The sequence below is a fragment of the Triturus cristatus genome, chromosome 4_2 (genome assembly GCF_964204655.1).
Source record: "Triturus cristatus chromosome 4_2, aTriCri1.1, whole genome shotgun sequence".
NCBI lineage: Eukaryota > Metazoa > Chordata > Amphibia > Caudata > Salamandridae > Triturus > Triturus cristatus.
In genome coordinates, this window is record NC_140586.1 from 496721678 (window position 1) to 496736687 (window position 15010).

A 15010-nucleotide genomic window follows, 5' to 3' on the forward strand; every position below is an offset into this window, starting at 1 on the left:
TCTCAAAGAACTATCCAGAGAAACCAGTAACTAAGGGCACAATTTCAAAATAGATCGCGCAAACAATTCAACTGTGCCACACGAACGGGGAGAAACTCAAATCCACCCCAAGAGCACATTCAACAAGGAAAAAAGGAGCAACCATTGCTTTTTTAGCAAATATACTCTTACAGGACTTATGTATGGCACAACATGGTCATCTCTATACATATTCACAAAACACTACTGTATAGGCATTCAAATGAACAAGGAAGCTCAAGTGGAATGGTCTTACATCTGTTTACAAATCAAAGCTCATTTTCAACCCAACCACCACAAAAATAATAAAACCTCTATGAAATCTATGTACAGCATGTGAATCCAGAAAATATTTACACTACAAAGCGTATCGTTTCTTACCTGTAGGTGTAGTTTTGCAGCTTGAAGAATTTTCTGGATTCACAAGAGACCCACACGCCTCCATCAAGAAGATGGAAGGAGACAAGAAGAAGAAGAAGAAAAAAAAAGAATCTGATGTTGGCAACCAAAGGTGGGAATTCAGGAGGAAGCCGTATAACGTCACAGGATACACCAAATGGGGGTCTGTCGATGCCCAGAGACAACAAAAACAAAAAATTGAAGAAGAGCTGCAAAATAGTAGAGAATTCCAGACCCAACCACCAGATGGCAGAATAATGCACAGCATGTGAATCCAGAAAACTCTGCAGGCTGAAAAACTGCACCTACAGGTAAGAAAAGATACATTATCATCTGGAATGCACATTGCACTTGGCACTGTGTCCATTAACCTCGCCTTATTGTTTGTCTGTTCCTTAATGTCCCCTAATTTATTCTCCCATGAATTTGTTCTAGCCTCCAGCGAATGTGCTACCAGCTCCATACCTATCACCATGGACTCCACTGCCTTTAGTTTCCATAGCTATGGTGATCTTTCCCAACTACTCCAGTATTTTGCTTTTGTTTGTAAAAAAAAACATATTACACATTTAGGAAGATTTTGGTTTGACTTCATCAGCCACTGTCTTCTTTGACACCTGTCTCATCACCTATTGGTTTGAGACATTGTCAAGCACTTCCTGTACATCTCACTTGAATATGTTACTGCTGAACTTGTTTCCATTTGCTGTCTGCTTTTACCCTTCTACCTCCAGTTCTATTTTTCTTGAATGTGTTACGAAAGAGGTGATGCACAAAGTAAACAAGGAACTCTTTACTGTGCATCATACACCATCGCAGGTTCCAGTCAGCTGGAGTCAGCTGGGGAATCTTCAACTCTGGGACAGTTGTGAACATTCCAACTGGGAGCGGACAGGAGGGGGAAGAGGAATGAACCACAGAGATAAATTACAACACACCTCCCTTGGTAGGGAGAAAATATGCACAACATTTTTTCCTACCCGAGCTATTCTAAGATGTACAGAAAACCTTGAATCACCCTTCCTCCGTGGTTTGGGAAGTTCAACCCGAACCCAATCTCCCTCTCTGAGACATGGGGTTATTACATGCTTGGTAAATTCATATCTGCTTTTGTATCTATCCTGGTGCTGGGATATTTTCCTTGACACTTCCCTTCTGTCCACCTCATATGCACTCCTTCCTTCAAGCCATGTAGCAGTCATCTTTGTTTTAGGGCTTCTACCATTCAAGCATGCAAAGGAAGAAATACCCATGTCACAGTTAGGTGCAGCGCGATAAGCCCATATTGTATTCTGAAGTGCCGATTTGGCTGCCACACCCATCGCTTCATCCCTCTGCAAACACTCCATTATCATTCTGTTCATTCTTTCGACCAGCCCTTGGGCACGGGGACAGTACAACGCGGTCCTGTGGTATTGGATTTGCAGTTCCGTGAGGAACTCTTGCATAAGACCAGAGGTAAACTGTACCTCATTGTCAGTGACTAAGATGTCCGGAATGCCTTCTTCGTAAAAGGCATCTTTGAGAAACTGGATGAGGCTATCTGTGTTTATCTGGTGCACACACTTTGTGACCACCCAACGCATGTGTTAATATATTAGCACTATGATGAAACACCCCTTCAGAACCTTCAAATTTAGAGGGATTATGATGTCTAGTGCAAGTTTAGACCATGGCATGTATGGGACCTCAACAGGAAAGGGGGGGGGGGCTTACCTGATGTGTTTTGTCACTTTTTCATGCACTCCATACACCATTTACCTTGGCCTCTACCATGATGTCCATAGCTGGCCACCAGCACTTCAACCATACTTTACTATTAGTGAGGCTGCGTCCCAAATGTCCATCATGAGCTACGTGGAATATTCTCTCTCTCATCTCTTCAGGGGGTACACTTTTCTTATAATTAGAGGAGGGTGAAGCGATGGGGGATGGGTGCGGGTGGAGAGAGGAGGTGGTGAGAGGAAAAGAGAATGGAGCTGGTGAAAGAGGTGAATTTGGAGACAGAGGGGAGAGTACAAAGCAGGGACATAACAGAAGCCCCTTCAGCGGACCCCCAACCCTTTGGGGGGGTATTTAACTGTGAGATAGAGGGGACTCAGGGGCCCTTCTTCACATTCTGCGGGGGGGAGTGGTGGATCTCATTTATTGTTGCGCCAATGGGCCAAAGGCGATGGATTTAGAGGAATGAGGGGTACATGGGTGCTGCAACATCCCCAAATGTTCAAATGGTGAACAACATTAAAGATGATCATACATTTTGTCTTTACATTGTCACGTTTGCTGTGCATTAACGACAGAGATCAAATGTCAGTCTAGGCTTCTGACAAACTATTCTTTTGACATGGAGACTGATGTTTGCTTTTCTTCTGTTACTGCAAAGTGCAGTGCTTTAAATGGGCATTTACTGTCCGAGACTAAGTGCTTGCACTTCTTTAATTTAAAAGGGAGAGTACCTGCACTTCTCAGCACTGCTGCAATGCATTTAATAGGAGAGTACCAGCAATGTTTAATAGTAAACATATATTTTAAACAGTGAGCACCTGAACTTCTATATTTCCATCTAAAACCCTGACAAAGTATGAAGATTTTGTCAAGTGAATTATGTGGCAAACTTGCTGGTTGGGAAGACTATAGGATATCCTTATCTTCTAACAAACAACAACATGTAAATATCTATAAAGGAACAGTCAAATTGTTCAAAATAAATTAACAGGAAAGCACAAATGAAGCGTTTTGTCAAATTCTGAAGTGTGACGGAAACAACATTTGTAAGCGGATGAAACAAAATCGAAGCACTTTAGTTGGTGACAAATTACAACTATTCATTAAAACCCAATTTCTGGGCATGGCTCATTTGTGGCACTTGGATTTTTCACAATCCCTGTGATATCAGTGATGTAACATTGAAGGCAGCACACCCAAGTGTGAATATTGTTCCAGAACCACTGGGAGGGTAGAGGGTTTGTGAGAAGTGAGGGGAGAGGGACAGAGAAGAATGGAGAGAACGGTGCAAGAGCAGAAACGGGCGATATGTGTTAGGTCTCGGCACGTGCACCTATGTGGCGAGGTGAGAAGCCGAGGAGGAGCAAAGAAAAACGAGCAGTTTAAAACCCTACTTTCCATCCAACCCCTCTCTCTCATGTTCTCCTCTCCAGTGCGCAGACTCGGACTGCTCTTCCGAAGAAAAGCAACGCTGTCTGGAGTTCGGGCGTGCGAGTGTCAAGGAGTGATGAATAAAAAGCTGCCGCGCTGTCTACCCAAAACAAGCATTACACGGACGCGAACAAATAGATGACCCATGCGCACGCAGACACGGACGCGAAACGAAAGCAAGACAAGTAACCTGATACTGCTAATTAGAAACAGATGGCCCCCCCCTAAAGATAAGAAATTGCTTCGTGACAGCCGCAAAGCAGACGATCCTGTCCGGATGGGTTGGACGAAAAGAGGAAAGGGCGGCAACAACAAAAAACTCATTTCCAATGGCAGGCAACCGTTTAGCATAAGCCAATGAAAAAGATAGGCGGGGCTTCAAGTCCCCTTCTAAAATCTCATTAATAATATGTCTCGCGGCAACCCTAGGCGAGACCTAAAAACACTGGTAATGAAAGCACGTGAGTCTAGGTAGAATATGTGAAAATAGGTAGCAACCTAGTAAAAGTGCCTAGGGCACAAAGGGAAAGAGTCGCAGCAAAAGCGTCCAAGAGAATTGGGTAACACTTCAGTACATTCCCATAGACCAAAGTGAGATCTAGGATATAGAAAAAGTACAGCACAAGACGTAAGCCTAACAGATGGGAAACTGCTTTCAGTGGGCAATATAAACTGTCAATAACTGGAAAAGGTATTCGAATACACAGAATGCTGCAAGACGTAAAGTGGAAAATGGCATAGTTGAACTTCCCCCCAATACAGTCTAGCTAAGAACTGCCGGCTGTGCCTGTCAGTGCGAGGACATGACATTATTTTTAGCTATTGACATTGTAAATGGTAATGCCTTTAAAAAAATTAAAAGGCATTATTATTTACAATACCAAAAGCAACACCTATTGCATTGCATAGCGCGGTGTCCGTGAAGAGCAGCGCTTATTAAAGTTAAAATTCAATAGGTCTTGTATTTGCCAGATTTTGAGCTATTGGCATTGCAAATGACAATGTCTTTTATTTATTCTGTGAAAAAAACTGCAATATTAAAAGACATTGTCATTAACAATACCAATAGGCCAAAGTTTCGAAAATGCGAGACCTATTGCATTGAAATTGCTTGTGTACTCCTGTCCCCCAATAAATCACCTGTTACCGTTCCTGCATTACCACATTCCAGACGCCTTTCTCCCCTTTTCAAGACTGGCTTTTGTGGTCCCATTGCTTTAACGCTGAGCCTCCCACTGGCGGTAAGGGGCTTAGCAAGCTCCTGCTGCTCTTGAATGGTAGCCTCTGTCAAGGCACTGGGCTAATGAAGATCTAGCAGAGCATTTAAATCCATATTTAGAAGAGGCAGGCACAGGATTCATATGGGGCAGCCGCCCTTCCCAAGGAACTGTGAAGATGGCGGCTGATATGTCCTTGTGGGCGGATGCATTACCTTCAGGAGGTGCACACGCAATTCTGTCACCATTCGGAGATTAACACTTCAAAAAACAAATGCTGATTATGAGGGGATCTGAAGAAAACTGTTTGCATGAACTCTCGCTGATGAGAAGGGGAAATGTGGCTCAAAACACCAGAAGCACCAGAAACAAAAACAACTCAAATCACAGACCAGAAGCATTTGAATAAACACCGTAAACAGCACATCTAAACATGATAAGATTTGGGGACCCCAACGTAAATTTACCTGCAAAAAAATCAAAACCACAACAACACAAACGTAGCAGTGAAAACTTGCATAATGAGGATTTACATATATAGTGGAAGACAGATGAAGGCAGCACATCTTGGTGTTCGCAACCATTAAAGTCAAGGATGTGGATGTAAGGCATATATCTGGGAAGTTCTGAGAGAAGGCAAATTGTGTAAGTACATTTTTGAGGGTAGGCTAAGTTCACAGGATTGGATGCTGTGTTATAAGAGAATATATTAGTTCAGTCCTCTGCATGAAAAGCACAGCATTCATATGCAGACGTTTAGAATCAATATGTGGTTGGCATTCTTGTTCAATAGTAACAGAATTGTCGGATTGCTTGCTGAATGGTGCGTTCATCTTGCAGGTTAAATTGGCCCAGCCCATTCATTGCTCTGACATTCTTAACTACAGATCTAAGCCCAATAATTTCAAGCATGGAGAACCCTAAAAACACATATATGTGATGGCCCAGGGTGAGCTTCTTATACTTTTGGCCACTGGAGACATATCGCCTCAGTTATGGCTGCGTCCTGTACAAGCCTAAGTCAACCCATGCATTTGTTTTTTGCAACATTTATTTATGGAAATACCTGGAGTGCGGACAAAGGTGTGTAAAAAGATATGTATATATCTGCTGACAAAGGTCTCCATAAAACAGTACAGCAGCAATTGGTTTACTAAAAAGACCACAGTTATTGTACAATACAAAGATACATAATGCGCAAACCGATGGGTACATCACAGGAAGGCCACTGCATTTTCTGGAGATAATGATCTGAGAAGGGGGAAGAGGGAAGCATAGGAAAAAATTCTGATAGTTTAAGGAGAGGAGTACTGAGCTATTCCTTGTGCATCCGGCCCAGAGCTAACCAAGCTATCGATACCCTGAGTCACCAAGTGTGCAGCAGAGGCTCACGGTGGTAGGTACCGCAATCATGGACTGTTTCCAGAGGCACGGGTTGCGTGAGGGATCAGAGAGTGTGGGGTGCTACGAAGGTTGTCTACCGAATTTAGGAAGGCTCCCTGGACCTGGGTAAAGACATTGAGTTTGTCATTTAGTTTGTACACGATTTCCTCATGGCCAGCCTCTCTGTGGAGCTCGGCCACCCACTCCTGCGTGTGTCACGATAAAGGACTGTCACCAATAATGTAGGATGCCTATTATAGCTACTACTAGCAATGATGCCTGCCAGCGGTGTGTGTGTGTGAGCGGACAGATCTAGGGTATCTGATGTATCATGAAAAATGGCAAACTGGCGGAGGGAGGTATTATGTTTGAGGTATAGATGTGCAAGGATGCACACACATCCCTCCCTGTAGCAGTCAGCTCAAGGCTTTCTTTGGGTCAGAGACAGGCATCGGGCGTGTTTAGTTTTACAGTAGAGCTTGGAAATTCATGAAAGGAAGTAATGCATTAGACCACATAGTGTTCACACCAACATTATTAGGATCGCACCTGGTAGATGCCCTCAAAGAGAAATTCACCTCGTGGGAGACGAGAACATTGGGTTCGGGTCAGCGGTTAGGTACCTGAACGGCATGACAGGAAGGAAGAGTGGGATGCAAGGGGTTTGACTGGAGGGGATAGACAGCTCAGGGTATCATGCAGGGGGCCCCTTAACGATTTGTTACGCCATTGAACACGGGGAAGAAATGTTACTTTAGCAGAACCTTAATACTTAATACCGATAGGTTCCAAACCGGTTTGTTGAAATCAGACTTTAATGTCAGAATAGTAGTGAAACAGCACCACGTGTGGGTACAGATGAACCTGGAAGCAGATTATGCAGTTTGTTCCGTAATAGAATCTCAGAGGGACGAAAAAACACATTAAACCAACAACTGTGGAAAGTGGCGATGATATTATACTTTGTAATGTCGAGTAACCTTTATTAAATGATTCTGCAGCCCACCAAGTCGCAGTGCATAACAAGCGCTCGCTATTGCGGAAAGACAGCCGCCCCAGGCACAGACTAACTCGTGAGCATACACGCCCCCTTCAGCTAAGAAATAGCTTCACGACAGCCATGAAGCAAACGATCCTGTCCGGATGGGCCAGATGAAAAGGGGAAAGGGCGGCAACCAAAAAGCCTCAGTTTCAATCGGCGGCCACCGTTTTACATAAACGGTGATGCCAGCCAATGAAAAAGAGGGGCGGGGCTTCAAGACCCCTTCTCAAATCTCCTCATACGAAATAGCCCTCGCAGAGCGTGAAGCGCATGCGTGCTGCAACGCTAGGCGAGACCTAAAAACACAATAGTACTAACACCCTCTTGCTGACACCAAATGAAGTGAGAAAAGCAGCCTCCCACTGAGGTAATTGAGAAGTGACGGTGTTGGGACTGCCCTCCTGCTGGGACGTCAACAACGGGAGGGACACTGTGAGAAGCTGGCAGTCTCCCGCGGATGTAATTAAGAAACGACAGAGCTGGGACCGCCCTTCTGCTGCCACACTCAAAAGAATAGAAAGAGCCGCCTGCTGAGGTGAAAGTGAGCGATGGAATCACTTCTCCTTGTGCATAGCAGCTTACATCAAGGAGGAGCAGGAAAACGGCTGATACATGACCTAGTAATAACCAACACCACAGCATGGTAGATGGCTGGTAACTTTTCCCGCCCCCGCTGAGGCAAAAATTATGAAATGAAGTTCTAATAATAAAATAGGCTGTGCCTGTCAGAATGAAGAAATTTATGAGGCAGGCTTCCTTCAAGAATGTATGCGACAGGCTACCTTAGATATGCTTTGCCTGTCAGCATGAGTGTGAAGTCAAAGGTGAACTTCACTGCGTTGCTGCTGAGGTGGTTGTGGCTTAGGCGGTGCCTATCAGCGTGACGAAATTCATGCGACAGGCTGTACACCAGGGGAAATGCTGAAGCCCATGGTGGCTCCGCTGGAGAGCTGTGGAGCAAGTAGAGGGCCCCCAGGAGCGCAGAGGAAAGCAAGAAAGATATGGTCAGTGCAGCGAAAACAGGCAGGACAAAGCCTAATATCGAACATATGCAAGTACCTTAAGTGTGAAGGACTTCTTTGTACAATACTGGGAGGTTAGTATAACCAGGATCTCTCAAAGGCATGTCAAAACGGTAAATCGCACAGCTGCCACTGGTGTACAGATTTGGGGGCAATGGTGTAGCTGTCCCCACACAGCAAATCATCGCCAGTGTTACAAAATGGATGACGCACAAAGTAAACAGGGAACTCTTTATTGTGCATCATACACCATCACAGGTTCCAGTCAGCTGGAGTCTGCTGTGGAATCTTCAACTCCGGGACAGTTGTGTACATTCCAACTGGGAACGTACAGGAGGGGGAAGATGAATGAACCATAGAGATAAATTACAACAGAATGCTTTTTTTACTTATAGGCTGCGCTTTCTTATCTCTTTAACACCTATCTGTGCAAGCCCTTACAATGCCTCACTGAACGGGTGAAGGTATTTTCTATAATAAATATTTCCATTTTACTTTAGCAGAATATTCAATACGCCTCTGTGAATACCAGCAAGGTATCTCTTCCTAAGCTAAACAAAAGGAGGAGTCACCAAAATCCAAATTCTCATTGCAAATTCCAGAGTATGGAAAAGCCCCACAGCCCGCTTTATGACTGTTATCAAGTACCCTGTTTTCAGGATCACTGATGCTATGAAACTGTTTTTACTGACTCTACCTGCAATTTCGGGGCAAGTGATCTCTTTGAAATCAGGAAATTTCACTTTGAATGACTTTTCCAGAAACCAGGGGTGGAACACAGGCCCCCGGATCCCCTGTGGTGCGGTGGGTCCCTGAGCTGCAGGGGCCCACCTCAGCACCGTATACAGGCTGAGCGCTCCAGATTGAATCCGGACCGGGGGGCCCCTCCGTGTACATTGCAGGAGGGCCCCTTAAACTTTAATTACGCCAGTGCCAGAAACAGTCTTATTCCTAGTCCCTTCTTGTTATCTTTTTCTTCCCCCTGTCTTTGCCTCAGCCTTCTTCCTTCTTTAACTCAGACCTCAGCCAGCACCATGTGTTACTTACTTAGGCCCCGATTCACAAATGGCCTCCGCACTCTTGGCAGAAACCCCATAGTCATGGCGGGAGGTTCTCACTCATGGCGTGACCTCTGGACTGCGGTTTCTCATTAAAGAGGACCCGCCACAAGTGAGGGCTCCCCCGCTGCAACTGCGTGGCCTCCACCACGAGTGCAGATGCCCTTTGTGAATCAGGCCCATACTGTACAGCAGTTGTTTAGTGATATTTGAAAGAGGTGGGTGTAAGAACTGTAGTCAATCTTTTCTGAGTGAGTGATGGTTATCGGGTGCATGGGAGAACCTACTGCTGCAAATGCCAGGATGTTTCCTGGCCTGGCACTGGGTGTTTTGTATCGATTGGCCTTACCAGATCCCCGCTTCAATGGCTCATTGGATGAGACTGAAAAGCTACATCTCAGCCCCAGCCACTGAGAGAAGGAGACATGGCTCTGGTCACCTCCTCATCACCTTGTAAGGTATAACTTAAGAATGTTTGTCAACCTCAGCCAATAAAGGATTGAGAAAGGTCCCGCAGAGAGATTTCACTGTACCACAGCACCTTGCATTCACTCTTGCACTCTTGGTGAGATAAACCACGACCCTTGTCATTTTCCCTCGACTTGCAGCCACACTCTGCATGTTAAGGCACTGTGTACAGTTATGCACCCTCCATTCACATGTGTGTTGTGCATACAATTGTAAGTGTTTGTGCTAGATTCCTGAGAAGTCATTAGATTTCTTGTTAGCTAGCAGCTGAGAGGCATAGCGGGGTTCTGACACTACACCCTGAAGATAAAAACTAGTTATTCAAACTTAGATGGGGAATGTGTAGAGGAGTTTGTCAAAAGTCTTTTTTATTTGAAAGATAATGAAGACAGATGAGGCAGTCAGTATAGCATCTAACAAATGGATGATGTGAAATATTGCTGGAAGAGGAGTGTTTTTATCCATTTTTTAAATTAAATATAGAGGGAATACCACTGAGAGTCAGGAAAGAGTATTCCACTGGAAATTGCTATATTTGCCTGTCTAGGGCCTAATATGAGCGTCTTCCTTAGAATGTTCCTGGTGTTATAACTGCAGCAGTTTTATTCTGGATTAGTCCCATATCATGACCCTGTCGTTCAGAGTACTTTTGGTCCTGATCTGTTTCATTCCTGGAGCTTTGTTGTTACATTTGTGGCACATTGTCTTGTCAAGAGAGTTACTCTAAATGTTGCCTTTTCTGTGCTCCATTGTCTATATGCACAGACAGAGGATCTTATCTGATTTTTCTCTGCACCATTTCCTGTCCTGTTGGTTTGTGACTTCAGGTAACATTGGATCCACTAGGGATCTGTAATTACTTCACAAGCATGCACGTTTTTTTCGGTGGAGCAACGTTGTAAGTGATGCCCAGTGCTTTGAATTGAATCCCTGCTGGAAATGGGAGACAGTGCAGATTCGAGAGTATGTTTGTGATATGACTTAACTTGTACTTATTTTTACAAGTCAGGTGGCAATTGGGTACATTGTTTTCAGAGGGCTAGCGTGATCATCATCAAAATGAGCAACAAGCTGAGTTGGATTGCTACATTCTTCGTCATTTAGAGAAAAAATAATGTATTTTCTTTAGGGGGCAGAAAAAGAGTTACTCGCATATAATTGCATACACACAGCACAACTTAAACCACCAAAGAGTCTCTTACAGAATGAGAGTCTAAAACATAGAGAGTAAAACAGACAGAGAGGCAGTGAGTATTCACAAGCACAGAGTTTCACAGAGGTAGACCCTCACAAAAGTAGTCATACACGCTTAGATTGTTTCACAAATAAGCATCACCAAGTGAGAATTTCACACAGGCAGAGAATCTCAGAAGTAGGCTCAAACTGTCTCACACAGGAAGATCGTTTCTCTCTCTCTCTTACACACACACATTACATGTCAAACACAAGCAGAGAGTGCCTCACATGTAGAGAAATCAAAACAGGTGGAGTGTCTCACGTAGGCAAATGGTCTCATACAAAAGAACCTCACCTATCAAGGAGTCTCACAATGGCACAGTGTCTCCATCAGCTTGGTTTACATTGATAGGGGGTCTCACAACGGCAGAGCCCCACACTCTCATACACAGTCTAAAACAGGCAGACATTCCTATTGAGTTTGGAAGTCTCACTCAAGAGAATTATCACAAACATAAAAGGTCACACACAAGCAGGGCATCAAACATGAAGGCAGCCTTAAATAGACAGGCCCTCAAGTGGTGTAATTTCACTAGGAGAGATATCTGGGGGTGGAAATACTTCATCCCTAATTACAAGTCTCTCTGGGCCAGAAATTGGCGGCTCAGCAAACTCAGAACCCAGTAATTATGGGCCTGGAGACACCGGACCTGTCTTCAGGGCTGCAGGGTGTATAAGTAACAGAATAGCCTGACCCCCACTTGACCTTTGAAGCAGCACGAGGGGCAGACAATACCCCCCTCCCAGGCAGACAAGAGCATAGTTTAACCCCCCTCCTCCACGTATGCCCCACCTGTCCTCTTTCTGACACTTGTCAGTGGTTTTCTTCCCAGAATAGGGAAACTGCGCAGTAAGGAACCCAGTATTTCTGGCGCCATGCAGTTATTCCCAATTCCTGGGCGTAAACTCATAATAGGTGGATCACACACACACATACATACATATGTACACTGGCAAAGAGCTCAAGCTCATTTAAATTCATGGAAGGATCGTATCAAAGGTGAAGAGTGTCACATGTGATAAATGTCACAGAGAGAAGCAAAATCAGAAGACAGTCACACATAGGTGAATTCAATTCACACACGGTCTCACGCATGCAAAGTTTCACACCTACAGTCACACATCCAGAGTAACAGACACACGCAAAGACCAATGCACATGCATATTGTCTCACATATGCACAGTGCTACACCTACCAATTGTTGCCGACAGGATTATATAAAGTCTCCCGTACAAACTATTTCACACTTTCCCCTGCCTGCACCATCCACCAGAACGGTGCATGTGGTGAATGATGCACATGAGCCTTGAAAGGAGGATGGGTAGACAGAGAAAAACAACAATGCCCTGATCTATGCCTATTGGATGATTATTTGAAAGTGAATGATCGGCATTGGTCTCAGTCTGTATGACTCATCAACTATGCATAAAGAACAAGGTAACCCGCCTTGCAATCAGATTTTCTACTGGTCTTACTCTTTCTATGCCTGGGTGCTATATTGCTCTTTCCTTATGAAGATGTATATATACATGCATGATGATAACGATCATCGAAAATGCGTCTCCAGTTCATGTCTGAAGCAGGTCCATCAGCCTATAGGATTTAGCTAACTGACATAAATAAATGGTAATAGGCATTACAAACATATGGTGTTCTGGTCTTTTCACTTCTCAGCCTCAGTGCTAGATTGTTCTCACAGTAAACTGATGTAGAGTACAGTCCCTGGCTATCTTTATAGTATATCCATATGTCTTGGTGTGAACTGCTAGAGCTGCTACTGTGTTTCACCTGTAGGTGCACGACGGCTTGATTCGTCCTCTGTCGGGCTTATGGTGCTATACACTATTGTGAGACAGATAACAAATATATACCTTCACATCATGCAACACACAACCACATACCAGGCCTGATTCATGCCTTCCTCTCATGCATTGAGCTTGTTAGTACAGACTATGCATGCTCCAGAAAAGTGGACAGATGAGCCAGCTCCATAAGACAAATAGTTTTCGAGAACCTTTTGCATTAGTTCATGATTGGAGATGAGCAAAGTTTAATGGTTCTTATTTACAACAAGCTCGTGTCTGTTTCTCTCACAGAGTAAGGAGGAAGATGCAGCTGTATTCAGTGACTCACAAGGGGTAAGTAGAGCAGCCACAAACACTTAAGCACATGCATGTTTTCTGACTGATCTGGCTAGGGTTTCTGTCTTATTTTACAGGATCGAGAATCAATGGTGTCAGGGGCTCCAAGATTGATGGTGTCCAAGATGTCCAGGACCCTCTGAATTGCAGAAGACTGGAGCTCAGAAAACAAGGTGCTTCATCGATGAAAGTCACAAAGAGGAGGGGTGCAGCGAGGTCCACCCATGCAGTGCCACCTTAGTTGACTAACTGTTCCCCTTATCTAGCAGGCTTAAAACCAAACAAATATGAGAAGTTAGATATCTCGCCCAACTGTTCAAGATTTTCAGCAGCATTACAGAGTAAACAATGTGCTCCATTTCATGAGTAGAAGATTGATTTATCCTGGCATTCTAGGCAAAGGCATTTTGCATATTAGCAATTGTAACTATGCCTTTTTCCTTCTTATTACAGGACTGTAAGCTATAGTAGACAAATTGCTGTTTGTTAAAAAGTTGGGACTCAATAAAGGTGCTACTGAAGACAAGGGGCCAGTTTGCAACTCTGTTCACTAATAGTGTTACAACTATAATCACTAGTAGAGATGTTTCTCCATTTCACTGTAGGCTAATTCACTTTTGGAATGATGTGCTCACCGAGTAGATGATGTTGCCACTGGACACCTAGCTCTTTAATGATGGTAATGTGCACAGCATTGAAAATCATTTCTGTGTGGTGCACAAGCAAAGTAGTCATCGTTCGAATGGTGTATGGAAATCGTGCAAATCAGTCACTTTCCTTTGACTACTTTGGCCTCAATTACAAGTAGCTTGATAATTCCAAAGGAGCTGATAACATTACTTTTGACTTAAAACTGCTACTTGGGGGCACGGATAGTCAAGGCATAAATCAGATCATAATTGATTGTAAAACAAAATCCTTTGACTGGAGACCACAGTAACCTTGACTAGACTGTCATGCTATAGACCTACATGTGATCTATTAACCTAAGGGACCTCAAATATATAAAACATTTAAAGAGCAGAAGAATCAGTATCCAATTCTGTACCATCCCATCTGGTCATAATCAGTAGCTCTGGGCTGGTGCTGAAGTCATACAGCTTGGAGGCCTGCAAATTAAATTGTATCTCTGTCTTTGTCTCTTCTTCTGTCTCACACACACATACACAGGCACCCACCCACACAGAAACACATGTGTGCGCACACACACACACAACATAACTTACCTATTATTATGAGGACCACCGATTGACTGTGATGAAGTGTGTATTTACTATTCACCACGCGTGCTTTGATATTAGGTTATGTTATAAAGCGTACTGAGGCAAATATGGCACTTTAGTTTTTTTATACACTTTCTCAAAGTACCTAAACACATTACCGGGACCGGTCCTCATAATGCACCGGTCCTCACAAAAATAGTGTATGTCTGCTTCTGTTAGGGATTACCCACATCCTCACAGCATAGGTTATATCCCCCCCACACACACACACACCGGTCCTCAGAAAGGTAGTGTTTTTCAGTTTTATCTGGGATTACCCAAACTAAGAGGACTGATCTGGTCCTCACAGCATGGGTTATACATGCCCACACACAGAAAAGCAAAAAGAGCAAATGAGGGACAGAATGCTGAACAAATCAAACATTCACCCCCAGTAACAAATCTGGGTTTAATCCATCTTTTATTTGCTCACCATGCCACCCCAGTTTGGACCCAGCCATATGCAAATCAGTCTTGACCCTGCTCTCCATGCAACAGTCCAGCCCAAACTGCCGGGCCAGATTCTCCCTTGATCAGAAATAAGCATCCTGCAACCGATTTCAGGGTATCACCTATCATCATCCAGGCTAGCTTGAATCCAGTGGCA

The 15010-nt window shown here is 44.1% G+C and overlaps 1 long non-coding RNA gene across 1 annotated transcript; it reads left to right on the forward strand.

Moving 5' to 3' along the window:
- Positions 1 to 523: 523 nt before the first annotated feature.
- Positions 524 to 14518, forward strand: LOC146834602 (uncharacterized). The gene is made up of 3 exons (XR_014960641.1): positions 524 to 728; positions 13097 to 13138; positions 13219 to 14518. It is a non-coding gene; the product is annotated as an uncharacterized LOC146834602 (long non-coding RNA).
- Positions 14519 to 15010: the final 492 nt, after the last annotated feature.